General features: G+C 51.1%; 37 non-coding genes across 37 annotated transcripts; 25 read left to right on the top strand and 12 right to left on the bottom strand.

The window, feature by feature from the left end:
• The first annotated feature begins 336 nt into the window (after positions 1-336).
• On the top strand, positions 337-418 carry trnas-uga (transfer RNA serine (anticodon UGA)). The gene has a single exon. It is a non-coding gene; the product is annotated as a tRNA-Ser (tRNA).
• Positions 419-931: 513 nt separating this feature from the next.
• Positions 932-1,013, top strand: trnas-aga (transfer RNA serine (anticodon AGA)). Its single transcript has one exon. It is a non-coding gene; the product is annotated as a tRNA-Ser (tRNA).
• Positions 1,014-1,167: 154 nt separating this feature from the next.
• trnah-gug (transfer RNA histidin (anticodon GUG)) lies at positions 1,168-1,239 on the top strand. The gene has a single exon. It is a non-coding gene; the product is annotated as a tRNA-His (tRNA).
• A 360-nt stretch (positions 1,240-1,599) lies between these two features.
• Positions 1,600-1,714, bottom strand: LOC141289231 (U5 spliceosomal RNA). Its single transcript, XR_012339880.1, has one exon. It is a non-coding gene; the product is annotated as a U5 spliceosomal RNA (small nuclear RNA).
• Positions 1,715-2,552: 838 nt separating this feature from the next.
• trnas-uga (transfer RNA serine (anticodon UGA)) lies at positions 2,553-2,634 on the top strand. Its single transcript has one exon. It is a non-coding gene; the product is annotated as a tRNA-Ser (tRNA).
• Positions 2,635-2,789: 155 nt separating this feature from the next.
• trnah-gug (transfer RNA histidin (anticodon GUG)) lies at positions 2,790-2,861 on the top strand. The gene has a single exon. It is a non-coding gene; the product is annotated as a tRNA-His (tRNA).
• Positions 2,862-3,213: 352 nt separating this feature from the next.
• LOC141289046 (U5 spliceosomal RNA) lies at positions 3,214-3,328 on the bottom strand. Its single transcript, XR_012339795.1, has one exon. It is a non-coding gene; the product is annotated as a U5 spliceosomal RNA (small nuclear RNA).
• A 1,241-nt stretch (positions 3,329-4,569) lies between these two features.
• On the top strand, positions 4,570-4,651 carry trnas-uga (transfer RNA serine (anticodon UGA)). Its single transcript has one exon. It is a non-coding gene; the product is annotated as a tRNA-Ser (tRNA).
• Positions 4,652-5,164: 513 nt separating this feature from the next.
• On the top strand, positions 5,165-5,246 carry trnas-aga (transfer RNA serine (anticodon AGA)). Its single transcript has one exon. It is a non-coding gene; the product is annotated as a tRNA-Ser (tRNA).
• Positions 5,247-5,832: 586 nt separating this feature from the next.
• On the bottom strand, positions 5,833-5,947 carry LOC141289225 (U5 spliceosomal RNA). The gene has a single exon (XR_012339878.1). It is a non-coding gene; the product is annotated as a U5 spliceosomal RNA (small nuclear RNA).
• Positions 5,948-7,188: 1,241 nt separating this feature from the next.
• Positions 7,189-7,270, top strand: trnas-uga (transfer RNA serine (anticodon UGA)). The gene has a single exon. It is a non-coding gene; the product is annotated as a tRNA-Ser (tRNA).
• A 513-nt stretch (positions 7,271-7,783) lies between these two features.
• On the top strand, positions 7,784-7,865 carry trnas-aga (transfer RNA serine (anticodon AGA)). Its single transcript has one exon. It is a non-coding gene; the product is annotated as a tRNA-Ser (tRNA).
• A 154-nt stretch (positions 7,866-8,019) lies between these two features.
• Positions 8,020-8,091, top strand: trnah-gug (transfer RNA histidin (anticodon GUG)). The gene has a single exon. It is a non-coding gene; the product is annotated as a tRNA-His (tRNA).
• Positions 8,092-8,451: 360 nt separating this feature from the next.
• Positions 8,452-8,566, bottom strand: LOC141289217 (U5 spliceosomal RNA). The gene has a single exon (XR_012339874.1). It is a non-coding gene; the product is annotated as a U5 spliceosomal RNA (small nuclear RNA).
• Positions 8,567-9,404: 838 nt separating this feature from the next.
• On the top strand, positions 9,405-9,486 carry trnas-uga (transfer RNA serine (anticodon UGA)). The gene has a single exon. It is a non-coding gene; the product is annotated as a tRNA-Ser (tRNA).
• A 155-nt stretch (positions 9,487-9,641) lies between these two features.
• trnah-gug (transfer RNA histidin (anticodon GUG)) lies at positions 9,642-9,713 on the top strand. The gene has a single exon. It is a non-coding gene; the product is annotated as a tRNA-His (tRNA).
• Positions 9,714-10,065: 352 nt separating this feature from the next.
• Positions 10,066-10,180, bottom strand: LOC141289041 (U5 spliceosomal RNA). The gene has a single exon (XR_012339794.1). It is a non-coding gene; the product is annotated as a U5 spliceosomal RNA (small nuclear RNA).
• A 1,241-nt stretch (positions 10,181-11,421) lies between these two features.
• Positions 11,422-11,503, top strand: trnas-uga (transfer RNA serine (anticodon UGA)). Its single transcript has one exon. It is a non-coding gene; the product is annotated as a tRNA-Ser (tRNA).
• Positions 11,504-12,016: 513 nt separating this feature from the next.
• On the top strand, positions 12,017-12,098 carry trnas-aga (transfer RNA serine (anticodon AGA)). Its single transcript has one exon. It is a non-coding gene; the product is annotated as a tRNA-Ser (tRNA).
• Positions 12,099-12,684: 586 nt separating this feature from the next.
• On the bottom strand, positions 12,685-12,799 carry LOC141289206 (U5 spliceosomal RNA). The gene has a single exon (XR_012339872.1). It is a non-coding gene; the product is annotated as a U5 spliceosomal RNA (small nuclear RNA).
• An 838-nt stretch (positions 12,800-13,637) lies between these two features.
• On the top strand, positions 13,638-13,719 carry trnas-uga (transfer RNA serine (anticodon UGA)). The gene has a single exon. It is a non-coding gene; the product is annotated as a tRNA-Ser (tRNA).
• A 155-nt stretch (positions 13,720-13,874) lies between these two features.
• trnah-gug (transfer RNA histidin (anticodon GUG)) lies at positions 13,875-13,946 on the top strand. Its single transcript has one exon. It is a non-coding gene; the product is annotated as a tRNA-His (tRNA).
• A 352-nt stretch (positions 13,947-14,298) lies between these two features.
• LOC141289200 (U5 spliceosomal RNA) lies at positions 14,299-14,413 on the bottom strand. The gene has a single exon (XR_012339869.1). It is a non-coding gene; the product is annotated as a U5 spliceosomal RNA (small nuclear RNA).
• Positions 14,414-15,658: 1,245 nt separating this feature from the next.
• trnas-uga (transfer RNA serine (anticodon UGA)) lies at positions 15,659-15,740 on the top strand. The gene has a single exon. It is a non-coding gene; the product is annotated as a tRNA-Ser (tRNA).
• A 742-nt stretch (positions 15,741-16,482) lies between these two features.
• trnah-gug (transfer RNA histidin (anticodon GUG)) lies at positions 16,483-16,554 on the top strand. The gene has a single exon. It is a non-coding gene; the product is annotated as a tRNA-His (tRNA).
• Positions 16,555-16,914: 360 nt separating this feature from the next.
• LOC141289035 (U5 spliceosomal RNA) lies at positions 16,915-17,029 on the bottom strand. Its single transcript, XR_012339792.1, has one exon. It is a non-coding gene; the product is annotated as a U5 spliceosomal RNA (small nuclear RNA).
• Positions 17,030-18,270: 1,241 nt separating this feature from the next.
• On the top strand, positions 18,271-18,352 carry trnas-uga (transfer RNA serine (anticodon UGA)). The gene has a single exon. It is a non-coding gene; the product is annotated as a tRNA-Ser (tRNA).
• A 513-nt stretch (positions 18,353-18,865) lies between these two features.
• Positions 18,866-18,947, top strand: trnas-aga (transfer RNA serine (anticodon AGA)). The gene has a single exon. It is a non-coding gene; the product is annotated as a tRNA-Ser (tRNA).
• A 586-nt stretch (positions 18,948-19,533) lies between these two features.
• On the bottom strand, positions 19,534-19,648 carry LOC141289190 (U5 spliceosomal RNA). Its single transcript, XR_012339866.1, has one exon. It is a non-coding gene; the product is annotated as a U5 spliceosomal RNA (small nuclear RNA).
• An 838-nt stretch (positions 19,649-20,486) lies between these two features.
• trnas-uga (transfer RNA serine (anticodon UGA)) lies at positions 20,487-20,568 on the top strand. The gene has a single exon. It is a non-coding gene; the product is annotated as a tRNA-Ser (tRNA).
• A 155-nt stretch (positions 20,569-20,723) lies between these two features.
• On the top strand, positions 20,724-20,795 carry trnah-gug (transfer RNA histidin (anticodon GUG)). The gene has a single exon. It is a non-coding gene; the product is annotated as a tRNA-His (tRNA).
• Positions 20,796-21,147: 352 nt separating this feature from the next.
• On the bottom strand, positions 21,148-21,262 carry LOC141289184 (U5 spliceosomal RNA). Its single transcript, XR_012339863.1, has one exon. It is a non-coding gene; the product is annotated as a U5 spliceosomal RNA (small nuclear RNA).
• A 1,245-nt stretch (positions 21,263-22,507) lies between these two features.
• On the top strand, positions 22,508-22,589 carry trnas-uga (transfer RNA serine (anticodon UGA)). The gene has a single exon. It is a non-coding gene; the product is annotated as a tRNA-Ser (tRNA).
• Positions 22,590-23,331: 742 nt separating this feature from the next.
• On the top strand, positions 23,332-23,403 carry trnah-gug (transfer RNA histidin (anticodon GUG)). The gene has a single exon. It is a non-coding gene; the product is annotated as a tRNA-His (tRNA).
• Positions 23,404-23,764: 361 nt separating this feature from the next.
• LOC141290811 (U5 spliceosomal RNA) lies at positions 23,765-23,879 on the bottom strand. The gene has a single exon (XR_012340221.1). It is a non-coding gene; the product is annotated as a U5 spliceosomal RNA (small nuclear RNA).
• Positions 23,880-25,867: 1,988 nt separating this feature from the next.
• trnah-gug (transfer RNA histidin (anticodon GUG)) lies at positions 25,868-25,939 on the top strand. The gene has a single exon. It is a non-coding gene; the product is annotated as a tRNA-His (tRNA).
• Positions 25,940-26,299: 360 nt separating this feature from the next.
• Positions 26,300-26,414, bottom strand: LOC141290805 (U5 spliceosomal RNA). The gene has a single exon (XR_012340220.1). It is a non-coding gene; the product is annotated as a U5 spliceosomal RNA (small nuclear RNA).
• Between the last annotated feature and the right edge of the window lie 1,086 nt (positions 26,415-27,500).

Below are 27,500 nucleotides of genomic sequence, written 5' to 3'. Positions count from 1 at the left end.
TTTCTTCTCCTCTCTTTCCTGATCTTCCCTTTCTAGCCCGTACTCATCTAACAACGCCTGACATATGGTATTTTTGAGCACTTCCTATGTCGATCTGCCTCCTTAGGATGAATCATTTGTTGTATTCCCAATTGTAAGTCGCTTTGGATAAAAGCGTCTGCTAAATGAATAAATGTAAATGTAAATGTAAATGTAATGGCAGCCCTTTGTCGTTGAGCGACGGGGACGTCCAGCTTCTTTTTGCCAACTCACCCTTCAGTTGGATTTTGCGCCTGAAGCTCGGCGGCATCCTGTGCTGCCCGCCTCGAGACGAGAGCAGGCGGTCCACATACAGGCGTAGTCGTGGCCGAGAGGTTAAGGCGATGGACTTGAAATCCATTGGGGTCTCCCCGCGCAGGTTCGAACCCTGCCGACTACGGTCGGGCATTCCCCCTTTTGCCTTTAGCTTTTTGCGACGGTGGTTTGGCCTTCGCTCTCTCTGACGTAATTGCGTGCGGCCTTTGTCCCGTAGCTCCTGTGGCAAGTGAGCTTCTGCTGGGCGGCTTGTGGAGAAAGTGTTCTTATATAAAAAGTAAGAGGCGCACAAAACGCAAGAGCCTGGATAGCTCAGTCAGTAGAGCATCAGACTTTTAATCTGAGGGTCCAGGGTTCAAGTCCCTGTTCGGGCGAAGGGCCATCTTCTTGTTGTCGCCCTCAGCTTGCAGTCGTGCCGGTCCAGCTCTGCCGTGTGGCGGCGTACGCTTAAAGATGTGATAGAGTTCAAATAGAGTGTTTGCTATGCTGCCCCTTTATGAATGTTTCGTTGCTTGTGGTGGGCTGTTTTCCCCTTTAGGAGTTTTATGCTAGGCGATTTCAGTAAAGCGGTAGCCAGTTCATTGTTTTTTCAGCCAACTTTGAGGTTGACAATGGGACAGAGGACGTTGGGGCCGCCGTAGTCGTGGCCGAGTGGTTAAGGCGATGGACTAGAAATCCATTGGGGTCTCCCCGTGCAGGTTCGAATCCTGCCGACTACGCTCTTCGCCGGTGCTGAGGAGAAGTGGCCGGGCCCTTTTCTTCAGTGTCCCTAGCACGAATTTGTGTGCCCTCTCTCCACAGTAATAAAAAGCGCCGCTAGTCCTTTTTTTTCAATTCGGACGGCCGGCACCACCAGATTTGAGCCAGTGGGGCGCCGTGATCGTATAGTGGAGAGTACTCTGCGTTGTGGCCGCAGCAACCCCGGTTCGAATCCGGGTCACGGCAGGCTTTTTGTTCACTGAGCTCCTTTCTGCCACCTCCATTTTTCGTACGGGTGCGGTGCCAGTTAAACTATACCAACAACGCAGGCAGCAGAGGCTGGCTTTCGGGGTCAACAAAGAAGGCTCGAAGCGCACGAGTCACTGATAGGGCCAAAAGAGCTAAAAGCCATCTTTGTTTGAGCCCGTCCAGGGTTTTTCTCCCGTCATGGACGAGAGAGCGCTGTCTTTCCATGCTGGCTAAAGAAATTTGAAGCCTGGAAGCTGGAAGCGCAAAGGCTGCAAACACAGACCATGACGAGGCGCGCTTCGTTCCACTGCACGCTGGCGGGTGGCCAGATTGACTCTGCTCTTGACACTCTAGTGTAGCTCTGCTGTGAGCAGAGCCCCCAAAAATACAGGTCACTCGCAAAGGTTCCCCTCCACGGAAATCTTTAGTAAAAGGCGAAAGATTTATGCGCTGATGACGAGAAACTCGAGATGTGTCTCTATGCCCTCAGACCTGTGCGCTCACTGTGGTAAACCACTACGCTCAGCAAGGGTAATCTAGGGTGCCGACACCTGACAACATGATTTTCGTCACCCCCCTCACTCCAAATGGGAGAAGTAAAAGTTATGAAAGTCCCTTCCCTCACCCAGTATTCACAAACCCGATCAAGGTAATGTCATCTCTTTTTTCATGCCCCCGTATTAGAGGCCAAAAAAAATATTAAATGAAATAAAGCGGTCCAAATAATGACCCACTGTAATGTGTAGCATTCAAGATATTGAGAGACTTTAGCTCATGGCGGGTCAATCTGGTATTTCATGGAGTAGGGGCTCGTTTTGGCAAGTTGGGTGCAGTCGCATCTGCTGGGAGCGAAGAACAGCAAGCGCAACTCTTCGTTAGTATGGTGGACAGTATCTCCCCCTGTCACGTGGAAGACCGGGGTTAGATTCCCCAACGAGGAGACCTAGTTCTTTGCTGCTGTTGAACGACTCATCCAAAAGCTTTTGGTGCAGACAGAGGTCACAGAAGGAGTTCTGCTTCGAGGTCAACCGCAGCCAAAAACTGTGCGTTGGCCGGGAATCGAACCCGGGTCAACTTCTTGGAAGGCAGCTATGCTCACCACAATACCACCAACGCAGGCGCTCGGTGCCAGATTTAAGCGGTCAGATAAGAATGCTCGAATCCGGGTCATGGCAGCCCTTTGTCGTTGAGCGACGGGGACGTCCAGCTTCTTTTTGCCAACTCACCCTTCAGTTGGATTTTGCGCCTGAAGCTCGGCGGCATCCTGTGCTGCCCGCCTCGAGACGAGAGCAGGCGGTCCACATGCAGGCGTAGTCGTGGCCGAGAGGTTAAGGCGATGGACTTGAAATCCATTGGGGTCTCCCCGCGCAGGTTCGAACCCTGCCGACTACGCTCTTCGCCGGTGCTGAGGAGAAGTGGCCGGGCCCTTTTCTCCCGTGTCCCTAGCACGGATTTGTGTGCCCTCTCTCCACAGTAATAAAAAGCGCCGCTAGTCCTTTTTTTTTCAATTCGGACGGCCGGCACCACCAGATGTGAGCCAGTGGGGCGCCGTGATCGTATAGTGGAGAGTACTCTGCGTTGTGGCCGCAGCAACCCCGGTTCGAATCCGGGTCACGGCAGGCTTTTTGTTCACTGAGCTCCTTTCTGCCACCTCCGTTTTTCGTACGGGTGCGGTGCCAGTTAAACTATACCAACAACGCAGGCAGCAGAGGCTGGCTTTCGGGGTCAACAAAGAAGGCTCGAAGCGCACGAGTCACTGATAGGGCCAAAAGAGCTAAAAGCCATCTTTGTTTGAGCCCGTCCAGGGTTTTTCTCCCGTCATGGACGAGAGAGCGCTGTCTTTCCATGCTGGCTAAAGAAATTTGAAGCTGGAAGCGCAAAGGCTGCAAACACAGACCATGACGAGGCGCGCTTCGTTCCACTGCACGCTGGCGGGTGGCCAGATTGACTCTGCTCTTGACACTCTAGTGTAGCTCTGCTGTGAGCAGAGCCCCCAAAAATACAGGTCACTCGCAAAGGTTCCCCTCCACGGAAATCTTTAGTAAAAGGCGAAAGATTTATGCGCTGATGATGAGAAACTCGAGATGTGTCTCTATGCCCTCGGACCTGTGCGCTCACTGTGGTAAACCACTACGCTCAGCAAGGGTAATCTAGGGTGCCGACACCTGACAACATGATTTTCGTCACCCCCCTCACTCCAAATGGGAGAAGTAAAAGTTATGAAAGTCCCTTCCCTCACCCAGTATTCACAAACCCGATCAAGGTAATGTCATCTCTTTTTTCATGCACCCGTATTAGAGGCCAAAAAAAATATTAAATGAAATAAAGCGGTCCAAATAATGACCCACTGTAATGTGTAGCATTCAAGATATTGAGAGACTTTAGCTCGTGGCGGGTCAATCTGGTATTTCATGGAGTAGGGGCTCGTTTTGGCAAGTTGGGTGCAGTCGCGTGCGCTGGGAGCGAAGAACAGCAAGCGCAACTCTTCGTTAGTATGGTGGACAGTATCTCCCCCTGTCACGTGGAAGACCGGGGTTAGATTCCCCAACGAGGAGACCTAGTTCTTTGCTGCTGTTGAACGACTCATCCAAAAGCTTTTGGTGCAGACAGAGGTCACAGAAGGAGTTCTGCTTCGAGGTCAACCGCAGCCAAAAACTGTGCGTTGGCCAGGAATCGAACCCGGGTCAACTTCTTGGAAGGCAGCTATGCTCACCACAATACCACCAACGCAGGCGCTTGGTGCCAGATTTAAGCGGTCAGATAAGAATGCTCGAATCCGGGTCATGTCTGAGATCCTCTAGTGAAAGACGCCTTATTGTACCACCACAGAGAGGCACGAAATCACTTTCCAAAACATTCTCCTTCAATGTCCCTGCCTGGTGGAATGATCTTCCCACCCCCATCCGAAACGCTGACTCCATTACTGTCTTCAAGCGACTGCTGAAAACCCATCTTTTTCGACACTATCTGACTATCTGAAAAAAAAAAAAATTTCTTCTCCTCTCTTTCCTGATCTTCCCTTTCTAGCCCGTACTCATCTAACAACGCCTGACATATGGTATTTTTGAGCACTTCCTATGTCGATCTGCCTCCTTAGGATGAATCATTTGTTGTATTCCCAATTGTAAGTCGCTTTGGATAAAAGCGTCTGCTAAATGAATAAATGTAAATGTAAATGTAAATGTAATGGCAGCCCTTTGTCGTTGAGCGACGGGGACGTCCAGCTTCTTTTTGCCAACTCACCCTTCAGTTGGATTTTGCGCCTGAAGCTCGGCGGCATCCTGTGCTGCCCGCCTCGAGACGAGAGCAGGCGGTCCACATACAGGCGTAGTCGTGGCCGAGAGGTTAAGGCGATGGACTTGAAATCCATTGGGGTCTCCCCGCGCAGGTTCGAACCCTGCCGACTACGGTCGGGCATTCCCCCTTTTGCCTTTAGCTTTTTGCGACGGTGGTTTGGCCTTCGCTCTCTCTGACGTAATTGCGTGCGGCCTTTGTCCCGTAGCTCCTGTGGCAAGTGAGCTTCTGCTGGGCGGCTTGTGGAGAAAGTGTTCTTATATAAAAAGTAAGAGGCGCACAAAACGCAAGAGCCTGGATAGCTCAGTCAGTAGAGCATCAGACTTTTAATCTGAGGGTCCAGGGTTCAAGTCCCTGTTCGGGCGAAGGGCCATCTTCTTGTTGTCGCCCTCAGCTTGCAGTCGTGCCGGTCCAGCTCTGCCGTGTGGCGGCGTACGCTTAAAGATGTGATAGAGTTCAAATAGAGTGTTTGCTATGCTGCCCCTTTATGAATGTTTCGTTGCTTGTGGTGGGCTGTTTTCCCCTTTAGGAGTTTTATGCTAGGCGATTTCAGTAAAGCGGTAGCCAGTTCATTGTTTTTTCAGCCAACTTTGAGGTTGACAATGGGACAGAGGACGTTGGGGCCGCCGTAGTCGTGGCCGAGTGGTTAAGGCGATGGACTAGAAATCCATTGGGGTCTCCCCGTGCAGGTTCGAATCCTGCCGACTACGCTCTTCGCCGGTGCTGAGGAGAAGTGGCCGGGCCCTTTTCTTCAGTGTCCCTAGCACGAATTTGTGTGCCCTCTCTCCACAGTATTAAAAAGCGCCGCTAGTCCTTTTTTTTCAATTCGGACGGCCGGCACCACCAGATTTGAGCCAGTGGGGCGCCGTGATCGTATAGTGGAGAGTACTCTGCGTTGTGGCCACAGCAACCCCGGTTGGAATCCGGGTCACGGCAGGCTTTTTGTTCACTGAGCTCCTTTCTGCCACCTCCATTTTTCGTACGGGTGCGGTGCCAGTTAAACTATACCAACAACGCAGGCAGCAGAGGCTGGCTTTCGGGGTCAACAAAGAAGGCTCGAAGCGCACGAGTCACTGATAGGGCCAAAAGAGCTAAAAGCCATCTTTGTTTGAGCCCGTCCAGGGTTTTTCTCCCGTCATGGACGAGAGAGCGCTGTCTTTCCATGCTGGCTAAAGAAATTTGAAGCTGCGAAGCTGGAAGCGCAAAGGCTGCAAACACAGACCATGACGAGGCGCGCTTCGTTCCACTGCACGCTGGCGGGTGGCCAGATTGACTCTGCTCTTGACACTCTAGTGTAGCTCTGCTGTGAGCAGAGCCCCCAAAAATACAGGTCACTCGCAAAGGTTCCCCTCCACGGAAATCTTTAGTAAAAGGCGAAAGATTTATGCGCTGATGACGAGAAACTCGAGATGTGTCTCTATGCCCTCGGACCTGTGCGCTCACTGTGGTAAACCACTACGCTCACCAAGGGTAATCTAGGGTGCCGACACCTGACAACATGATTTTCGTCACCCCCCTCACTCCAAATGGGAGAAGTAAAAGTTATGAAAGTCCCTTCCCTCACCCAGTATTCACAAACCCGATCAAGGTAATGTCATCTCTTTTTTCATGCCCCCGTATTAGAGGCCAAAAAAAATATTAAATGAAATAAAGCGGTCCAAATAATGACCCACTGTAATGTGTAGCATTCAAGATATTGAGAGACTTTAGCTCGTGGCGGGTCAATCTGGTATTTCATGGAGTAGGGGCTCGTTTTGGCAAGTTGGGTGCAGTCGCGTGTGCTGGGAGCGAAGAACAGCAAGCGCAACTCTTCGTTAGTTTGGTGGACAGTATCTCCCCCTGTCACGTGGAAGACCGGGGTTAGATTCCCCAACGAGGAGACCTAGTTCTTTGCTGCTGTTGAACGACTCATCCAAAAGCTTTTGGTGCAGACAGAGGTCACAGAAGGAGTTCTGCTTCGAGGTCAACCGCAGCCAAAAACTGTGCGTTGGCCAGGAATCGAACCCGGGTCAACTTCTTGGAAGGCAGCTATGCTCACCACAATACCACCAACGCAGGCGCTTGGAGCCAGATTTAAGCGGTCAGATAAGAATGCTCGAATCCGGGTCATGTCTGAGATCCTCTAGTGAAAGACGCCTTATTGTACCACCACAGAGAGGCACGAAATCACTTTCCAAAACATTCTCCTTCAATGTCCCTGCCTGGTGGAATGATCTTCCCACCCCCATCCGAAACGCTGACTCCATTACTGTCTTCAAGCGACTGCTGAAAACCCATCTTTTTCGACACTATCTGACTATCTGAAAAAAAAAAAAATTTCTTCTCCTCTCTTTCCTGATCTTCCCTTTCTAGCCCGTACTCATCTAACAACGCCTGACATATGGTATTTTTGAGCACTTCCTATGTCGATCTGCCTCCTTAGGATGAATCATTTGTTGTATTCCCAATTGTAAGTCGCTTTGGATAAAAGCGTCTGCTAAATGAATAAATGTAAATGTAAATGTAAATGTAATGGCAGCCCTTTGTCGTTGAGCGACGGGGACGTCCAGCTTCTTTTTGCCAACTCACCCTTCAGTTGGATTTTGCGCCTGAAGCTCGGCGGCATCCTGTGCTGCCCGCCTCGAGACGAGAGCAGGCGGTCCACATACAGGCGTAGTCGTGGCCGAGAGGTTAAGGCGATGGACTTGAAATCCATTGGGGTCTCCCCGCGCAGGTTCGAACCCTGCCGACTACGGTCGGGCATTCCCCCTTTTGCCTTTAGCTTTTTGCGACGGTGGTTTGGCCTTCGCTCTCTCTGACGTAATTGCGTGCGGCCTTTGTCCCGTAGCTCCTGTGGCAAGTGAGCTTCTGCTGGGCGGCTTGTGGAGAAAGTGTTCTTATATAAAAAGTAAGAGGCGCACAAAACGCAAGAGCCTGGATAGCTCAGTCAGTAGAGCATCAGACTTTTAATCTGAGGGTCCAGGGTTCAAGTCCCTGTTCGGGCGAAGGGCCATCTTCTTGTTGTCGCCCTCAGCTTGCAGTCGTGCCGGTCCAGCTCTGCCGTGTGGCGGCGTACGCTTAAAGATGTGATAGAGTTCAAATAGAGTGTTTGCTATGCTGCCCCTTTATGAATGTTTCGTTGCTTGTGGTGGGCTGTTTTCCCCTTTAGGAGTTTTATGCTAGGCGATTTCAGTAAAGCGGTAGCCAGTTCATTGTTTTTTCAGCCAACTTTGAGGTTGACAATGGGACAGAGGACGTTGGGGCCGCCGTAGTCGTGGCCGAGTGGTTAAGGCGATGGACTAGAAATCCATTGGGGTCTCCCCGTGCAGGTTCGAATCCTGCCGACTACGCTCTTCGCCGGTGCTGAGGAGAAGTGGCCGGGCCCTTTTCTTCAGTGTCCCTAGCACGAATTTGTGTGCCCTCTCTCCACAGTAATAAAAAGCGCCGCTAGTCCTTTTTTTTCAATTCGGACGGCCGGCACCACCAGATTTGAGCCAGTGGGGCGCCGTGATCGTATAGTGGAGAGTACTCTGCGTTGTGGCCGCAGCAACCCCGGTTCGAATCCGGGTCACGGCAGGCTTTTTGTTCACTGAGCTCCTTTCTGCCACCTCCATTTTTCGTACGGGTGCGGTGCCAGTTAAACTATACCAACAACGCAGGCAGCAGAGGCTGGCTTTCGGGGTCAACAAAGAAGGCTCGAAGCGCACGAGTCACTGATAGGGCCAAAAGAGCTAAAAGCCATCTTTGTTTGAGCCCGTCCAGGGTTTTTCTCCCGTCATGGACGAGAGAGCGCTGTCTTTCCATGCTGGCTAAAGAAATTTGAAGCCTGGAAGCTGGAAGCGCAAAGGCTGCAAACACAGACCATGACGAGGCGCGCTTCGTTCCACTGCACGCTGGCGGGTGGCCAGATTGACTCTGCTCTTGACACTCTAGTGTAGCTCTGCTGTGAGCAGAGCCCCCAAAAATACAGGTCACTCGCAAAGGTTCCCCTCCACGGAAATCTTTAGTAAAAGGCGAAAGATTTATGCGCTGATGACGAGAAACTCGAGATGTGTCTCTATGCCCTCAGACCTGTGCGCTCACTGTGGTAAACCACTACGCTCAGCAAGGGTAATCTAGGGTGCCGACACCTGACAACATGATTTTCGTCACCCCCCTCACTCCAAATGGGAGAAGTAAAAGTTATGAAAGTCCCTTCCCTCACCCAGTATTCACAAACCCGATCAAGGTAATGTCATCTCTTTTTTCATGCCCCCGTATTAGAGGCCAAAAAAAATATTAAATGAAATAAAGCGGTCCAAATAATGACCCACTGTAATGTGTAGCATTCAAGATATTGAGAGACTTTAGCTCATGGCGGGTCAATCTGGTATTTCATGGAGTAGGGGCTCGTTTTGGCAAGTTGGGTGCAGTCGCATCTGCTGGGAGCGAAGAACAGCAAGCGCAACTCTTCGTTAGTATGGTGGACAGTATCTCCCCCTGTCACGTGGAAGACCGGGGTTAGATTCCCCAACGAGGAGACCTAGTTCTTTGCTGCTGTTGAACGACTCATCCAAAAGCTTTTGGTGCAGACAGAGGTCACAGAAGGAGTTCTGCTTCGAGGTCAACCGCAGCCAAAAACTGTGCGTTGGCCGGGAATCGAACCCGGGTCAACTTCTTGGAAGGCAGCTATGCTCACCACAATACCACCAACGCAGGCGCTCGGTGCCAGATTTAAGCGGTCAGATAAGAATGCTCGAATCCGGGTCATGGCAGCCCTTTGTCGTTGAGCGACGGGGACGTCCAGCTTCTTTTTGCCAACTCACCCTTCAGTTGGATTTTGCGCCTGAAGCTCGGCGGCATCCTGTGCTGCCCGCCTCGAGACGAGAGCAGGCGGTCCACATGCAGGCGTAGTCGTGGCCGAGAGGTTAAGGCGATGGACTTGAAATCCATTGGGGTCTCCCCGCGCAGGTTCGAACCCTGCCGACTACGCTCTTCGCCGGTGCTGAGGAGAAGTGGCCGGGCCCTTTTCTCCCGTGTCCCTAGCACGGATTTGTGTGCCCTCTCTCCACAGTAATAAAAAGCGCCGCTAGTCCTTTTTTTTTCAATTCGGACGGCCGGCACCACCAGATGTGAGCCAGTGGGGCGCCGTGATCGTATAGTGGAGAGTACTCTGCGTTGTGGCCGCAGCAACCCCGGTTCGAATCCGGGTCACGGCAGGCTTTTTGTTCACTGAGCTCCTTTCTGCCACCTCCGTTTTTCGTACGGGTGCGGTGCCAGTTAAACTATACCAACAACGCAGGCAGCAGAGGCTGGCTTTCGGGGTCAACAAAGAAGGCTCGAAGCGCACGAGTCACTGATAGGGCCAAAAGAGCTAAAAGCCATCTTTGTTTGAGCCCGTCCAGGGTTTTTCTCCCGTCATGGACGAGAGAGCGCTGTCTTTCCATGCTGGCTAAAGAAATTTGAAGCTGGAAGCGCAAAGGCTGCAAACACAGACCATGACGAGGCGCGCTTCGTTCCACTGCACGCTGGCGGGTGGCCAGATTGACTCTGCTCTTGACACTCTAGTGTAGCTCTGCTGTGAGCAGAGCCCCCAAAAATACAGGTCACTCGCAAAGGTTCCCCTCCACGGAAATCTTTAGTAAAAGGCGAAAGATTTATGCGCTGATGATGAGAAACTCGAGATGTGTCTCTATGCCCTCGGACCTGTGCGCTCACTGTGGTAAACCACTACGCTCAGCAAGGGTAATCTAGGGTGCCGACACCTGACAACATGATTTTCGTCACCCCCCTCACTCCAAATGGGAGAAGTAAAAGTTATGAAAGTCCCTTCCCTCACCCAGTATTCACAAACCCGATCAAGGTAATGTCATCTCTTTTTTCATGCACCCGTATTAGAGGCCAAAAAAAATATTAAATGAAATAAAGCGGTCCAAATAATGACCCACTGTAATGTGTAGCATTCAAGATATTGAGAGACTTTAGCTCGTGGCGGGTCAATCTGGTATTTCATGGAGTAGGGGCTCGTTTTGGCAAGTTGGGTGCAGTCGCGTGCGCTGGGAGCGAAGAACAGCAAGCGCAACTCTTCGTTAGTATGGTGGACAGTATCTCCCCCTGTCACGTGGAAGACCGGGGTTAGATTCCCCAACGAGGAGACCTAGTTCTTTGCTGCTGTTGAACGACTCATCCAAAAGCTTTTGGTGCAGACAGAGGTCACAGAAGGAGTTCTGCTTCGAGGTCAACCGCAGCCAAAAACTGTGCGTTGGCCAGGAATCGAACCCGGGTCAACTTCTTGGAAGGCAGCTATGCTCACCACAATACCACCAACGCAGGCGCTTGGTGCCAGATTTAAGCGGTCAGATAAGAATGCTCGAATCCGGGTCATGTCTGAGATCCTCTAGTGAAAGACGCCTTATTGTACCACCACAGAGAGGCACGAAATCACTTTCCAAAACATTCTCCTTCAATGTCCCTGCCTGGTGGAATGATCTTCCCACCCCCATCCGAAACGCTGACTCCATTACTGTCTTCAAGCGACTGCTGAAAACCCATCTTTTTCGACACTATCTGACTATCTGAAAAAAAAAAAAATTTCTTCTCCTCTCTTTCCTGATCTTCCCTTTCTAGCCCGTACTCATCTAACAACGCCTGACATATGGTATTTTTGAGCACTTCCTATGTCGATCTGCCTCCTTAGGATGAATCATTTGTTGTATTCCCAATTGTAAGTCGCTTTGGATAAAAGCGTCTGCTAAATGAATAAATGTAAATGTAAATGTAAATGTAATGGCAGCCCTTTGTCGTTGAGCGACGGGGACGTCCAGCTTCTTTTTGCCAACTCACCCTTCAGTTGGATTTTGCGCCTGAAGCTCGGCGGCATCCTGTGCTGCCCGCCTCGAGACGAGAGCAGGCGGTCCACATACAGGCGTAGTCGTGGCCGAGAGGTTAAGGCGATGGACTTGAAATCCATTGGGGTCTCCCCGCGCAGGTTCGAACCCTGCCGACTACGGTCGGGCATTCCCCCTTTTGCCTTTAGCTTTTTGCGACGGTGGTTTGGCCTTCGCTCTCTCTGACGTAATTGCGTGCGGCCTTTGTCCCGTAGCTCCTGTGGCAAGTGAGCTTCTGCTGGGCGGCTTGTGGAGAAAGTGTTCTTATATAAAAAGTAAGAGGCGCACAAAACGCAAGAGCCTGGATAGCTCAGTCAGTAGAGCATCAGACTTTTAATCTGAGGGTCCAGGGTTCAAGTCCCTGTTCGGGCGAAGGGCCATCTTCTTGTTGTCGCCCTCAGCTTGCAGTCGTGCCGGTCCAGCTCTGCCGTGTGGCGGCGTACGCTTAAAGATGTGATAGAGTTCAAATAGAGTGTTTGCTATGCTGCCCCTTTATGAATGTTTCGTTGCTTGTGGTGGGCTGTTTTCCCCTTTAGGAGTTTTATGCTAGGCGATTTCAGTAAAGCGGTAGCCAGTTCATTGTTTTTTCAGCCAACTTTGAGGTTGACAATGGGACAGAGGACGTTGGGGCCGCCGTAGTCGTGGCCGAGTGGTTAAGGCGATGGACTAGAAATCCATTGGGGTCTCCCCGTGCAGGTTCGAATCCTGCCGACTACGCTCTTCGCCGGTGCTGAGGAGAAGTGGCCGGGCCCTTTTCTTCAGTGTCCCTAGCACGAATTTGTGTGCCCTCTCTCCACAGTATTAAAAAGCGCCGCTAGTCCTTTTTTTTCAATTCGGACGGCCGGCACCACCAGATTTGAGCCAGTGGGGCGCCGTGATCGTATAGTGGAGAGTACTCTGCGTTGTGGCCACAGCAACCCCGGTTGGAATCCGGGTCACGGCAGGCTTTTTGTTCACTGAGCTCCTTTCTGCCACCTCCATTTTTCGTACGGGTGCGGTGCCAGTTAAACTATACCAACAACGCAGGCAGCAGAGGCTGGCTTTCGGGGTCAACAAAGAAGGCTCGAAGCGCACGAGTCACTGATAGGGCCAAAAGAGCTAAAAGCCATCTTTGTTTGAGCCCGTCCAGGGTTTTTCTCCCGTCATGGACGAGAGAGCGCTGTCTTTCCATGCTGGCTAAAGAAATTTGAAGCCTGGAAGCTGGAAGCGCAAAGGCTGCAAACACAGACCATGACGAGGCGCGCTTCGTTCCACTGCACGCTGGCGGGTGGCCAGATTGACTCTGCTCTTGACACTCTAGTGTAGCTCTGCTGTGAGCAGAGCCCCCAAAAATACAGGTCACTCGCAAAGGTTCCCCTCCACGGAAATCTTTAGTAAAAGGCGAAAGATTTATGCGCTGATGACGAGAAACTCGAGATGTGTCTCTATGCCCTCAGACCTGTGCGCTCACTGTGGTAAACCACTACGCTCAGCAAGGGTAATCTAGGGTGCCGACACCTGACAACATGATTTTCGTCACCCCCCTCACTCCAAATGGGAGAAGTAAAAGTTATGAAAGTCCCTTCCCTCACCCAGTATTCACAAACCCGATCAAGGTAATGTCATCTCTTTTTTCATGCCCCCGTATTAGAGGCCAAAAAAAATATTAAATGAAATAAAGCGGTCCAAATAATGACCCACTGTAATGTGTAGCATTCAAGATATTGAGAGACTTTAGCTCATGGCGGGTCAATCTGGTATTTCATGGAGTAGGGGCTCGTTTTGGCAAGTTGGATGCAGTCGCATCTGCTGGGAGCGAAGAACAGCAAGCGCAACTCTTCGTTAGTATGGTGGACAGTATCTCCCCCTGTCACGTGGAAGACCGGGGTTAGATTCCCCAACGAGGAGACCTAGTTCTTTGCTGCTGTTGAACGACTCATCCAAAAGCTTTTGGTGCAGACAGAGGTCACAGAAGGAGTTCTGCTTCGAGGTCAACCGCAGCCAAAAACTGTGCGTTGGCCGGGAATCGAACCCGGGTCAACTTCTTGGAAGGCAGCTATGCTCACCACAATACCACCAACGCAGGCGCTCGGTGCCAGATTTAAGCGGTCAGATAAGAATGCTCGAATCCGGGTCATGGCAGCCCTTTGTCGTTGAGCGACGGGGACGTCCAGCTTCTTTTTGCCAACTCACCCTTCAGTTGGATTTTGCGCCTGAAGCTCGGCGGCATCCTGTGCTGCCCGCCTCGAGACGAGAGCAGGCGGTCCACATGCAGGCGTAGTCGTGGCCGAGAGGTTAAGGCGATGGACTTGAAATCCATTGGGGTCTCCCCGCGCAGGTTCGAACCCTGCCGACTACGCTCTTCGCCGGTGCTGAGGAGAAGTGGCCGGGCCCTTTTCTCCCGTGTCCCTAGCACGGATTTGTGTGCCCTCTCTCCACAGTAATAAAAAGCGCCGCTAGTCCTTTTTTTTTCAATTCGGACGGCCGGCACCACCAGATGTGAGCCAGTGGGGCGCCGTGATCGTATAGTGGAGAGTACTCTGCGTTGTGGCCGCAGCAACCCCGGTTCGAATCCGGGTCACGGCAGGCTTTTTGTTCACTGAGCTCCTTTCTGCCACCTCCGTTTTTCGTACGGGTGCGGTGCCAGTTAAACTATACCAACAACGCAGGCAGCAGAGGCTGGCTTTCGGGGTCAACAAAGAAGGCTCGAAGCGCACGAGTCACTGATAGGGCCAAAAGAGCTAAAAGCCATCTTTGTTTGAGCCCGTCCAGGGTTTTTCTCCCGTCATGGACGAGAGAGCGCTGTCTTTCCATGCTGGCTAAAGAAATTTGAAGCTGGAAGCGCAAAGGCTGCAAACACAGACCATGACGAGGCGCGCTTCGTTCCACTGCACGCTGGCGGGTGGCCAGATTGACTCTGCTCTTGACACTCTAGTGTAGCTCTGCTGTGAGCAGAGCCCCCAAAAATACAGGTCACTCGCAAAGGTTCCCCTCCACGGAAATCTTTAGTAAAAGGCGAAAGATTTATGCGCTGATGACGAGAAACTCGAGATGTGTCTCTATGCCCTCGGACCTGTGCGCTCACTGTGGTAAACCACTACGCTCACCAAGGGTAATCTAGGGTGCCGACACCTGACAACATGATTTTCGTCACCCCCCTCACTCCAAATGGGAGAAGTAAAAGTTATGAAAGTCCCTTCCCTCACCCAGTATTCACAAACCCGATCAAGGTAATGTCATCTCTTTTTTCATGCCCCCGTATTAGAGGCCAAAAAAAATATTAAATGAAATAAAGCGGTCCAAATAATGACCCACTGTAATGTGTAGCATTCAAGATATTGAGAGACTTTAGCTCGTGGCGGGTCAATCTGGTATTTCATGGAGTAGGGGCTCGTTTTGGCAAGTTGGGTGCAGTCGCATCTGCTGGGAGCGAAGAACAGCAAGCGCAACTCTTCGTTAGTATGGTGGACAGTATCTCCCCCTGTCACGTGGAAGACCGGGGTTAGATTCCCCAACGAGGAGACCTAGTTCTTTGCTGCTGTTGAACGACTCATCCAAAAGCTTTTGGTGCAGACAGAGGTCACAGAAGGAGTTCTGCTTCGAGGTCAACCGCAGCCAAAAACTGTGCGTTGGCCGGGAATCGAACCCGGGTCAACTTCTTGGAAGGCAGCTATGCTCACCACAATACCACCAACGCAGGCGCTTGGTGCCAGATTTAAGCGGTCAGATAAGAATGCTCGAATCCGGGTCATGTCTGAGATCCTCTAGTGAAAGACGCCTTATTGTACCACCACAGAGAGGCACGAAATCACTTTCCAAAACATTCTCCTTCAATGTCCCTGCCTGGTGGAATGATCTTCCCACCCCCATCCGAAACGCTGACTCCATTACTGTCTTCAAGCGACTGCTGAAAACCCATCTTTTTCGACACTATCTGACTATCTGAAAAAAAAAAAAAAAAATTTCTTCTCCTCTCTTTCCTGATCTTCCCTTTCTAGCCCGTACTCATCTAACAACGCCTGACATATGGTATTTTTGAGCACTTCCTATGTCGATCTGCCTCCTTAGGATGAATCATTTGTTGTATTCCCAATTGTAAGTCGCTTTGGATAAAAGCGTCTGCTAAATGAATAAATGTAAATGTAAATGTAAATGTAATGGCAGCCCTTTGTCGTTAAGCGACGGGGACGTCCAGCTTCTTTTTGCCAACTCACCCTTCAGTTGGATTTTGCGCCTGAAGCTCGGCGGCATCCTGTGCTGCCCGCCTCGAGACGAGAGCAGGCGGTCCAAATGCAGGCGTAGTCGTGGCCGAGAGGTTAAGGCGATGGACTTGAAATCCATTGGGGTCTCCCCGCGCAGGTTCGAACCCTGCCGACTACGGTCGGGCATTCCCCCTTTTGCCTTTAGCTTTTTGCGACGGTGGTTTGGCCTTCGCTCTCTCTGACGTAATTGCGTGCGGCCTTTGTCCCGTAGCTCCTGTGGCAAGTGAGCTTCTGCTGGGCGGCTTGTGGAGAAAGTGTTCTTATATAAAAAGTAAGAGGCGCACAAAACACAAGAGCCTGGATAGCTCAGTCGGTAGAGCATCAGACTTTTAATCTGAGGGTCCAGGGTTCAAGTCGGGCGAAGGGCCATCTTCTTGTTGTCGCCCTCAGCTTGCAGTCGTGCCGGTCCAGCTCTGCCGTGTGGCGGCGTACGCTTAAAGATGTGATAGAGTTCACATAGAGTGTTTGCTATGCTGCCCCTTCATGAATGTTTCGTTGCTTGTGGTGGGCTGTTTTCCCCTTTAGGAGTTTTATGCTAGGCGATTTCAGTAAAGCGGTAGCCAGTTCATTGTTTTTTCAGCCAACTTTGAGGTTGACAACGGGACAGAGGACGACGGGGCCGCCGTAGTCGTGGCCGAGTGGTTAAGGCGATGGACTAGAAATCCTTTAGGGTCTCCCCGCGCAGGTTCGAATCCTGCCGACTACGCTCTTCGCCGGTGCTGAGGAGAAGTGGCCGGGCCCTTTTCTTCCGTGTCCCTAGCACGGATTTGTGTGCCCTCTCTCCACAGTAATAAAAAGCGCCGCTAGTCCTTTTTTTTCAATTCGGACGGCCGGCACCACCAGATGTGAGCCAGTGGGGCGCCGTGATCGTATAGTGGAGAGTACTCTGCGTTGTGGCCGCAGCAACCCCGGTTCGAATCCGGGTCACGGCAGGCTTTTTGTTCACTGAGCTCCTTTCTGCCACCTCCATTTTTCGTACGGGTGCGGTGCCAGTTAAACTATACCAACAACGCAGGCAGCAGAGGCTGGCTTTCGGGGTCAACAAAGAAGGCTCGAAGCGCACGAGTCACTGATAGGGCCAAAAGAGCTAAAAGCCATCTTTGTTTGAGCCCGTCCAGGGTTTTTCTCCCGTCATGGACGAGAGAGCGCTGTCTTTCCATGCTGGCTAAAGAAATTTGAAGCTGCGAAGCTGGAAGCGCAAAGGCTGCAAACACAGACCATGACGAGGCGCGCTTCGTTCCACTGCACGCTGGCGGGTGGCCAGATTGACTCTGCTCTTGACACTCTAGTGTAGCTCTGCTGTGAGCAGAGCCCCCAAAAATACAGGTCACTCGCAAAGGTTCCCCTCCACGGAAATCTTTAGTAAAAGGCGAAAGATTTATGCGCTGATGATGAGAAACTCGAGATGTGTCTCTATGCCCTCGGACCTGTGCGCTCACTGTGGTAAACCACTACGCTCAGCAAGGGTAATCTAGGGTGCCGACACCTGACAACATGATTTTCGTCACCCCCCTCACTCCAAATGGGAGAAGTAAAAGTTATGAAAGTCCCTTCCCTCACCCAGTATTCACAAACCCGATCAAGGTAATGTCATCTCTTTTTTCATGCACCCGTATTAGAGGCCAAAAAAAATATTAAATGAAATAAAGCGGTCCAAATAATGACCCACTGTAATGTGTAGCATTCAAGATATTGAGAGACTTTAGCTCGTGGCGGGTCAATCTGGTATTTCATGGAGTAGGGGCTCGTTTTGGCAAGTTGGGTGCAGTCGCGTGCGCTGGGAGCGAAGAACAGCAAGCGCAACTCTTCGTTAGTATGGTGGACAGTATCTCCCCCTGTCACGTGGAAGACCGGGGTTAGATTCCCCAACGAGGAGACCTAGTTCTTTGCTGCTGTTGAACGACTCATCCAAAAGCTTTTGGTGCAGACAGAGGTCACAGAAGGAGTTCTGCTTCGAGGTCAACCGCAGCCAAAAACTGTGCGTTGGCCAGGAATCGAACCCGGGTCAACTTCTTGGAAGGCAGCTATGCTCACCACAATACCACCAACGCAGGCGCTTGGTGCCAGATTTAAGCGGTCAGATAAGAATGCTCGAATCCGGGTCATGTCTGAGATCCTCTAGTGAAAGACGCCTTATTGTACCACCACAGAGAGGCACGAAATCACTTTCCAAAACATTCTCCTTCAATGTCCCTGCCTGGTGGAATGATCTTCCCACCCCCATCCGAAACGCTGACTCCATTACTGTCTTCAAGCGACTGCTGAAAACCCATCTTTTTCGACACTATCTGACTATCTGAAAAAAAAAAAAATTTCTTCTCCTCTCTTTCCTGATCTTCCCTTTCTAGCCCGTACTCATCTAACAACGCCTGACATATGGTATTTTTGAGCACTTCCTATGTCGATCTGCCTCCTTAGGATGAATCATTTGTTGTATTCCCAATTGTAAGTCGCTTTGGATAAAAGCGTCTGCTAAATGAATAAATGTAAATGTAAATGTAAATGTAATGGCAGCCCTTTGTCGTTGAGCGACGGGGACGTCCAGCTTCTTTTTGCCAACTCACCCTTCAGTTGGATTTTGCGCCTGAAGCTCGGCGGCATCCTGTGCTGCCCGCCTCGAGACGAGAGCAGGCGGTCCACATACAGGCGTAGTCGTGGCCGAGAGGTTAAGGCGATGGACTTGAAATCCATTGGGGTCTCCCCGCGCAGGTTCGAACCCTGCCGACTACGGTCGGGCATTCCCCCTTTTGCCTTTAGCTTTTTGCGACGGTGGTTTGGCCTTCGCTCTCTCTGACGTAATTGCGTGCGGCCTTTGTCCCGTAGCTCCTGTGGCAAGTGAGCTTCTGCTGGGCGGCTTGTGGAGAAAGTGTTCTTATATAAAAAGTAATAGGCGCACAAAACGCAAGAGCCTGGATAGCTCAGTCAGTAGAGCATCAGACTTTTAATCTGAGGGTCCAGGGTTCAAGTCCCTGTTCGGGCGAAGGGCCATCTTCTTGTTGTCGCCCTCAGCTTGCAGTCGTGCCGGTCCAGCTCTGCCGTGTGGCGGCGTACGCTTAAAGATGTGATAGAGTTCAATTAGAGTGTTTGCTATGCTGCCCCTTTATGAATGTTTCGTTGCTTGTGGTGGGCTGTTTTCCCCTTTAGGAGTTTTATGCTAGGCGATTTCAGTAAAGCGGTAGCCAGTTCATTGTTTTTTCAGCCAACTTTGAGGTTGACAATGGGACAGAGGACGTTGGGGCCGCCGTAGTCGTGGCCGAGTGGTTAAGGCGATGGACTAGAAATCCATTGGGGTCTCCCCGTGCAGGTTCGAATCCTGCCGACTACGCTCTTCGCCGGTGCTGAGGAGAAGTGGCCGGGCCCTTTTCTTCAGTGTCCCTAGCACGAATTTGTGTGCCCTCTCTCCACAGTATTAAAAAGCGCCGCTAGTCCTTTTTTTTCAATTCGGACGGCCGGCACCACCAGATTTGAGCCAGTGGGGCGCCGTGATCGTATAGTGGAGAGTACTCTGCGTTGTGGCCACAGCAACCCCGGTTCGAATCCGGGTCACGGCAGGCTTTTTGTTCACTGAGCTCCTTTCTGCCACCTCCATTTTTCGTACGGGTGCGGTGCCAGTTAAACTATACCAACAACGCAGGCAGCAGAGGCTGGCTTTCGGGGTCAACAAAGAAGGCTCGAAGCGCACGAGTCACTGATAGGGCCAAAAGAGCTAAAAGCCATCTTTGTTTGAGCCCGTCCAGGGTTTTTCTCCCGTCATGGACGAGAGAGCGCTGTCTTTCCATGCTGGCTAAAGAAATTTGAAGCCTGGAAGCTGGAAGCGCAAAGGCTGCAAACACAGACCATGACGAGGCGCGCTTCGTTCCACTGCACGCTGGCGGGTGGCCAGATTGACTCTGCTCTTGACACTCTAGTGTAGCTCTGCTGTGAGCAGAGCCCCCAAAAATACAGGTCACTCGCAAAGGTTCCCCTCCACGGAAATCTTTAGTAAAAGGCGAAAGATTTATGCGCTGATGACGAGAAACTCGAGATGTGTCTCTATGCCCTCAGACCTGTGCGCTCACTGTGGTAAACCACTACGCTCAGCAAGGGTAATCTAGGGTGCCGACACCTGACAACATGATTTTCGTCACCCCCCTCACTCCAAATGGGAGAAGTAAAAGTTATGAAAGTCCCTTCCCTCACCCAGTATTCACAAACCCGATCAAGGTAATGTCATCACTTTTTTCATGCCCCCGTATTAGAGGCCAAAAAAAATATTAAATGAAATAAAGCGGTCCAAATAATGACCCACTGTAATGTGTAGCATTCAAGATATTGAGAGACTTTAGCTCATGGCGGGTCAATCTGGTATTTCATGGAGTAGGGGCTCGTTTTGGCAAGTTGGGTGCAGTCGCATCTGCTGGGAGCGAAGAACAGCAAGCGCAACTCTTCGTTAGTATGGTGGACAGTATCTCCCCCTGTCACGTGGAAGACCGGGGTTAGATTCCCCAACGAGGAGACCTAGTTCTTTGCTGCTGTTGAACGACTCATCCAAAAGCTTTTGGTGCAGACAGAGGTCACAGAAGGAGTTCTGCTTCGAGGTCAACCGCAGCCAAAAACTGTGCGTTGGCCGGGAATCGAACCCGGGTCAACTTCTTGGAAGGCAGCTATGCTCACCACAATACCACCAACGCAGGCGCTCGGTGCCAGATTTAAGCGGTCAGATAAGAATGCTCGAATCTGGGTCATGGCAGCCCTTTGTCGTTGAGCGACGGGGACGTCCAGCTTCTTTTTGCCAACTCACCCTTCAGTTGGATTTTGCGCCTGAAGCTCGGCGGCATCCTGTGCTGCCCGCCTCGAGACGAGAGCAGGCGGTCCACATGCAGGCGTAGTCGTGGCCGAGAGGTTAAGGCGATGGACTTGAAATCCATTGGGGTCTCCCCGCGCAGGTTCGAACCCTGCCGACTACGCTCTTCGCCGGTGCTGAGGAGAAGTGGCCGGGCCCTTTTCTCCCGTGTCCCTAGCACGGATTTGTGTGCCCTCTCTCCACAGTAATAAAAAGCGCCGCTAGTCCTTTTTTTTTCAATTCGGACGGCCGGCACCACCAGATGTGAGCCAGTGGGGCGCCGTGATCGTATAGTGGAGAGTACTCTGCGTTGTGGCCGCAGCAACCCCGGTTCGAATCCGGGTCACGGCAGGCTTTTTGTTCACTGAGCTCCTTTCTGCCACCTCCGTTTTTCGTACGGGTGCGGTGCCAGTTAAACTATACCAACAACGCAGGCAGCAGAGGCTGGCTTTCGGGGTCAACAAAGAAGGCTCGAAGCGCACGAGTCACTGATAGGGCCAAAAGAGCTAAAAGCCATCTTTGTTTGAGCCCGTCCAGGGTTTTTCTCCCGTCATGGACGAGAGAGCGCTGTCTTTCCATGCTGGCTAAAGAAATTTGAAGCTGGAAGCGCAAAGGCTGCAAACACAGACCATGACGAGGCGCGCTTCGTTCCACTGCACGCTGGCGGGTGGCCAGATTGACTCTGCTCTTGACACTCTAGTGTAGCTCTGCTGTGAGCAGAGCCCCCAAAAATACAGGTCACTCGCAAAGGTTCCCCTCCACGGAAATCTTTAGTAAAAGGCGAAAGATTTATGCGCTGATGACGAGAAACTCGAGATGTGTCTCTATGCCCTCGGACCTGTGCGCTCACTGTGGTAAACCACTACGCTCACCAAGGGTAATCTAGGGTGCCGACACCTGACAACATGATTTTCGTCACCCCCCTCACTCCAAATGGGAGAAGTAAAAGTTATGAAAGTCCCTTCCCTCACCCAGTATTCACAAACCCGATCAAGGTAATGTCATCTCTTTTTTCATGCCCCCGTATTAGAGGCCAAAAAAAATATTAAATGAAATAAAGCGGTCCAAATAATGACCCACTGTAATGTGTAGCATTCAAGATATTGAGAGACTTTAGCTCGTGGCGGGTCAATCTGGTATTTCATGGAGTAGGGGCTCGTTTTGGCAAGTTGGGTGCAGTCGCATCTGCTGGGAGCGAAGAACAGCAAGCGCAACTCTTCGTTAGTATGGTGGACAGTATCTCCCCCTGTCACGTGGAAGACCGGGGTTAGATTCCCCAACGAGGAGACCTAGTTCTTTGCTGCTGTTGAACGACTCATCCAAAAGCTTTTGGTGCAGACAGAGGTCACAGAAGGAGTTCTGCTTCGAGGTCAACCGCAGCCAAAAACTGTGCGTTGGCCGGGAATCGAACCCGGGTCAACTTCTTGGAAGGCAGCTATGCTCACCACAATACCACCAACGCAGGCGCTTGGTGCCAGATTTAAGCGGTCAGATAAGAATGCTCGAATCCGGGTCATGTCTGAGATCCTCTAGTGAAAGACGCCTTATTGTACCACCACAGAGAGGCACGAAATCACTTTCCAAAACATTCTCCTTCAATGTCCCTGCCTGGTGGAATGATCTTCCCACCCCCATCCGAAACGCTGACTCCATTACTGTCTTCAAGCGACTGCTGAAAACCCATCTTTTTCGACACTATCTGACTATCTGAAAAAAAAAAAAAAAAATTTCTTCTCCTCTCTTTCCTGATCTTCCCTTTCTAGCCCGTACTCATCTAACAACGCCTGACATATGGTATTTTTGAGCACTTCCTATGTCGATCTGCCTCCTTAGGATGAATCATTTGTTGTATTCCCAATTGTAAGTCGCTTTGGATAAAAGCGTCTGCTAAATGAATAAATGTAAATGTAAATGTAAATGTAATGGCAGCCCTTTGTCGTTAAGCGACGGGGACGTCCAGCTTCTTTTTGCCAACTCACCCTTCAGTTGGATTTTGCGCCTGAAGCTCGGCGGCATCCTGTGCTGCCCGCCTCGAGACGAGAGCAGGCGGTCCAAATGCAGGCGTAGTCGTGGCCGAGAGGTTAAGGCGATGGACTTGAAATCCATTGGGGTCTCCCCGCGCAGGTTCGAACCCTGCCGACTACGGTCGGGCATTCCCCCTTTTGCCTTTAGCTTTTTGCGACGGTGGTTTGGCCTTCGCTCTCTCTGACGTAATTGCGTGCGGCCTTTGTCCCGTAGCTCCTGTGGCAAGTGAGCTTCTGCTGGGCGGCTTGTGGAGAAAGTGTTCTTATATAAAAAGTAAGAGGCGCACAAAACACAAGAGCCTGGATAGCTCAGTCGGTAGAGCATCAGACTTTTAATCTGAGGGTCCAGGGTTCAAGTCGGGCGAAGGGCCATCTTCTTGTTGTCGCCCTCAGCTTGCAGTCGTGCCGGTCCAGCTCTGCCGTGTGGCGGCGTACGCTTAAAGATGTGATAGAGTTCACATAGAGTGTTTGCTATGCTGCCCCTTCATGAATGTTTCGTTGCTTGTGGTGGGCTGTTTTCCCCTTTAGGAGTTTTATGCTAGGCGATTTCAGTAAAGCGGTAGCCAGTTCATTGTTTTTTCAGCCAACTTTGAGGTTGACAACGGGACAGAGGACGACGGGGCCGCCGTAGTCGTGGCCGAGTGGTTAAGGCGATGGACTAGAAATCCTTTAGGGTCTCCCCGCGCAGGTTCGAATCCTGCCGACTACGCTCTTCGCCGGTGCTGAGGAGAAGTGGCCGGGCCCTTTTCTTCCGTGTCCCTAGCACGGATTTGTGTGCCCTCTCTCCACAGTAATAAAAAGCGCCGCTAGTCCTTTTTTTTCAATTCGGACGGCCGGCACCACCAGATGTGAGCCAGTGGGGCGCCGTGATCGTATAGTGGAGAGTACTCTGCGTTGTGGCCGCAGCAACCCCGGTTCGAATCCGGGTCACGGCAGGCTTTTTGTTCACTGAGCTCCTTTCTGCCACCTCCATTTTTCGTACGGGTGCGGTGCCAGTTAAACTATACCAACAACGCAGGCAGCAGAGGCTGGCTTTCGGGGTCAACAAAGAAGGCTCGAAGCGCACGAGTCACTGATAGGGCCAAAAGAGCTAAAAGCCATCTTTGTTTGAGCCCGTCCAGGGTTTTTTCTCCCGTCATGGACGAGAGAGCGCTGTCTTTCCATGCTGGCTAAAGAAATTTGAAGCTGCGAAGCTGGAAGCGCAAAGGCTGCAAACACAGACCATGACGAGGCGCGCTTCGTTCCACTGCACGCTGGCGGGTGGCCAGATTGACTCTGCTCTTGACACTCTAGTGTAGCTCTGCTGTGAGCAGAGCCCCCAAAAATACAGGTCACTCGCAAAGGTTCCCCTCCATGGAAATCTTTAGTAAAAGGCGAAAGATTTATGCGCTGATGACGAGAAACTCGAGATGTGTCTCTATGCCCTCGGACCTGTGCGCTCACTGTGGTAAACCACTACGCTCACCAAGGGTAATCTAGGGTGCCGACACCTGACAACATGATTTTCGTCACCCCCCTCACTCCAAATGGGAGAAGTAAAAGTTATGAAAGTCCCTTCCCTCACCCAGTATTCACAAACCCGATCAAGGTAATGTCATCTCTTTTTTCATGCCCCCGTATTAGAGGCCAAAAAAAATATTAAATGAAATAAAGCGGTCCAAATAATGACCCACTGTAATGTGTAGCATTCAAGATATTGAGAGACTTTAGCTCGTGGCGGGTCAATCTGGTATTTCATGGAGTAGGGGCTCGTTTTGGCAAGTTGGGTGCAGTCGCGTGCGCTGGGAGCGAAGAACAGCAAGCGCAACTCTTCGTTAGTATGGTGGACAGTATCTCCCCCTGTCACGTGGAAGACCGGGGTTAGATTCCCCAACGAGGAGACCTAGTTCTTTGCTGCTGTTGAACGACTCATCCAAAAGCTTTTGGTGCAGACAGAGGTCACAGAAGGAGTTCTGCTTCGAGGTCAACCGCAGCCAAAAACTGTGCGTTGGCCGGGAATCGAACCCGGGTCAACTTCTTGGAAGGCAGCTATGCTCACCACAATACCACCAACGCAGGCGCTTGGTGCCAGATTTAAGCGGTCAGATAAGAATGCTCGAATCCGGGTCATGTCTGAGATCCTCTAGTGAAAGACGCCTTATTGTACCACCACAGAGAGGCACGAAATCACTTTCCAAAACATTCTCCTTCAATGTCCCTGCCTGGTGGAATGATCTTCCCACCCCCATCCGAAACGCTGACTCCATTACTGTCTTCAAGCGACTGCTGAAAACCCATCTTTTTCGACACTATCTGACTATCTGAAAAAAAAAAAAAAAAATTTCTTCTCCTCTCTTTCCTGATCTTCCCTTTCTAGCCCGTACTCATCTAACAACGCCTGACATATGGTATTTTTGAGCACTTCCTATGTCGATCTGCCTCCTTAGGATGAATCATTTGTTGTATTCCCAATTGTAAGTCGCTTTGGATAAAAGCGTCTGCTAAATGAATAAATGTAAATGTAAATGTAAATGTAATGGCAGCCCTTTGTCGTTAAGCGACGGGGACGTCCAGCTTCTTTTTGCCAACTCACCCTTCAGTTGGATTTTGCGCCTGAAGCTCGGCGGCATCCTGTGCTGCCCGCCTCGAGACGAGCAGGCGAACCCTGCCGACTACGGTCGGGCATTCCCCCTTTTGCCTTTAGCTTTTTGCGACGGTGGTTTGGCCTTCGCTCTCTCTGACGTAATTGCGTGCGGCCTTTGTCCCGTAGCTCCTGTGGCAAGTGAGCTTCTGCTGGGCGGCTTGTGGAGAAAGTGTTCTTATATAAAAAGTAAGAGGCGCACAAAACACAAGAGCCTGGATAGCTCAGTCGGTAAAGAAATCAGACTTTTAATCTGAGGGTCCAGGGTTCAAGTCGGGCGAAGGGCCATCTTCTTGTTGTCGCCCTCAGCTTGCAGTCGTGCCGGTCCAGCTCTGCCGTGTGGCGGCGTACGCTTAAAGATGTGATAGAGTTCACATAGAGTGTTTGCTATGCTGCCCCTTCATGAATGTTTCGTTGCTTGTGGTGGGCTGTTTTCCCCTTTAGGAGTTTTATGCTAGGCGATTTCAGTAAAGCGGTAGCCAGTTCATTGTTTTTTCAGCCAACTTTGAGGTTGACAACGGGACAGAGGACGACGGGGCCGCCGTAGTCGTGGCCGAGTGGTTAAGGCGATGGACTAGAAATCCTTTAGGGTCTCCCCGCGCAGGTTCGAATCCTGCCGACTACGCTCTTCGCCGGTGCTGAGGAGAAGTGGCCGGGCCCTTTTCTTCCGTGTCCCTAGCACGGATTTGTGTGCCCTCTCTCCACAGTAATAAAAAGCGCCGCTAGTCCTTTTTTTTCAATTCGGACGGCCGGCACCACCAGATGTGAGCCAGTGGGGCGCCGTGATCGTATAGTGGAGAGTACTCTGCGTTGTGGCCGCAGCAACCCCGGTTCGAATCCGGGTCACGGCAGGCTTTTTGTTCACTGAGCTCCTTTCTGCCACCTCCATTTTTCGTACGGGTGCGGTGCCAGTTAAACTATACCAACAACGCAGGCAGCAGAGGCTGGCTTTCGGGGTCAACAAAGAAGGCTCGAAGCGCACGAGTCACTGATAGGGCCAAAAGAGCTAAAAGCCATCTTTGTTTGAGCCCGTCCAGGGTTTTTCTCCCGTCATGGACGAGAGAGCGCTGTCTTTCCATGCTGGCTAAAGAAATTTGAAGCTGCGAAGCTGGAAGCGCAAAGGCTGCAAACACAGACCATGACGAGGCGCGCTTCGTTCCACTGCACGCTGGCGGGTGGCCAGATTGACTCTGCTCTTGACACTCTAGTGTAGCTCTGCTGTGAGCAGAGCCCCCAAAAATACAGGTCACTCGCAAAGGTTCCCCTCCATGGAAATCTTTAGTAAAAGGCGAAAGATTTATGCGCTGATGACGAGAAACTCGAGATGTGTCTCTATGCCCTCGGACCTGTGCGCTCACTGTGGTAAACCACTACGCTCACCAAGGGTAATCTAGGGTGCCGACACCTGACAACATGATTTTCATCACCCCCCTCACTCCAAATGGGAGAAGTAAAAGTTATGAAAGTCCCTTCCCTCACCCAGTATTCACAAACCCGATCAAGGTAATGTCATCTCTTTTTTCATGCCCCCGTATTAGAGGCCAAAAAAAATATTAAATGAAATAAAGCGGTCCAAATAATGACCCACTGTAATGTGTAGCATTCAAGATATTGAGAGACTTTAGCTCGTGGCGGGTCAATCTGGTATTTCATGGAGTAGGGGCTCGTTTTGGCAAGTTGGGTGCAGTCGCGTGCGCTGGGAGCGAAGAACAGCAAGCGCAACTCTTCGTTAGTATGGTGGACAGTATCTCCCCCTGTCACGTGGAAGACCGGGGTTAGATTCCCCAACGAGGAGACCTAGTTCTTTGCTGCTGTTGAACGACTCATCCAAAAGCTTTTGGTGCAGACAGAGGTCACAGAAGGAGTTCTGCTTCGAGGTCAACCGCAGCCAAAAACTGTGCGTTGGCCGGGAATCGAACCCGGGTCAACTTCTTGGAAGGCAGCTATGCTCACCACAATACCACCAACGCAGGCGCTTGGTGCCAGATTTAAGCGGTCAGATAAGAATGCTCGAATCCGGGTCATGTCTGAGATCCTCTAGTGAAAGACACCTTATTGTACCACCACAGAGAGGCACGAAATCACTTTCCAAAACATTCTCCTTCAATGTCCCTGCCTGGTGGAATGATCTTCCCACCCCCATCCGAAACGCTGACTTCATTACTGTCTTCAAGCGACTGCTGAAAACCCATCTTTTTCGACACTATCTGACTATCTGAAAAAAAAAAAAAAAAAAAAATTTCTTCTCCTCTCTTTCCTGATCTTCCCTTTCTAGCCCGTACTCATCTAACAACACCTGACATATGGTATTTTTGAGCACTTCCTATGTCGATCTGCCTCCTTAGGATGAATCATTTGTTGTATTCCCAATTGTAAGTCGCTTTGGATAAAAGCGTCTGCTAAATGAATAAA

The sequence above is a fragment of the Garra rufa genome, chromosome 1 (genome assembly GCF_049309525.1).
Source record: "Garra rufa chromosome 1, GarRuf1.0, whole genome shotgun sequence".
Taxonomy (NCBI): Eukaryota; Metazoa; Chordata; class Actinopteri; order Cypriniformes; family Cyprinidae; genus Garra; species Garra rufa.
The sequence above is the reverse complement of the archived record's forward strand: the minus strand, read 5'-3'. Positions and strand labels throughout refer to the sequence as shown.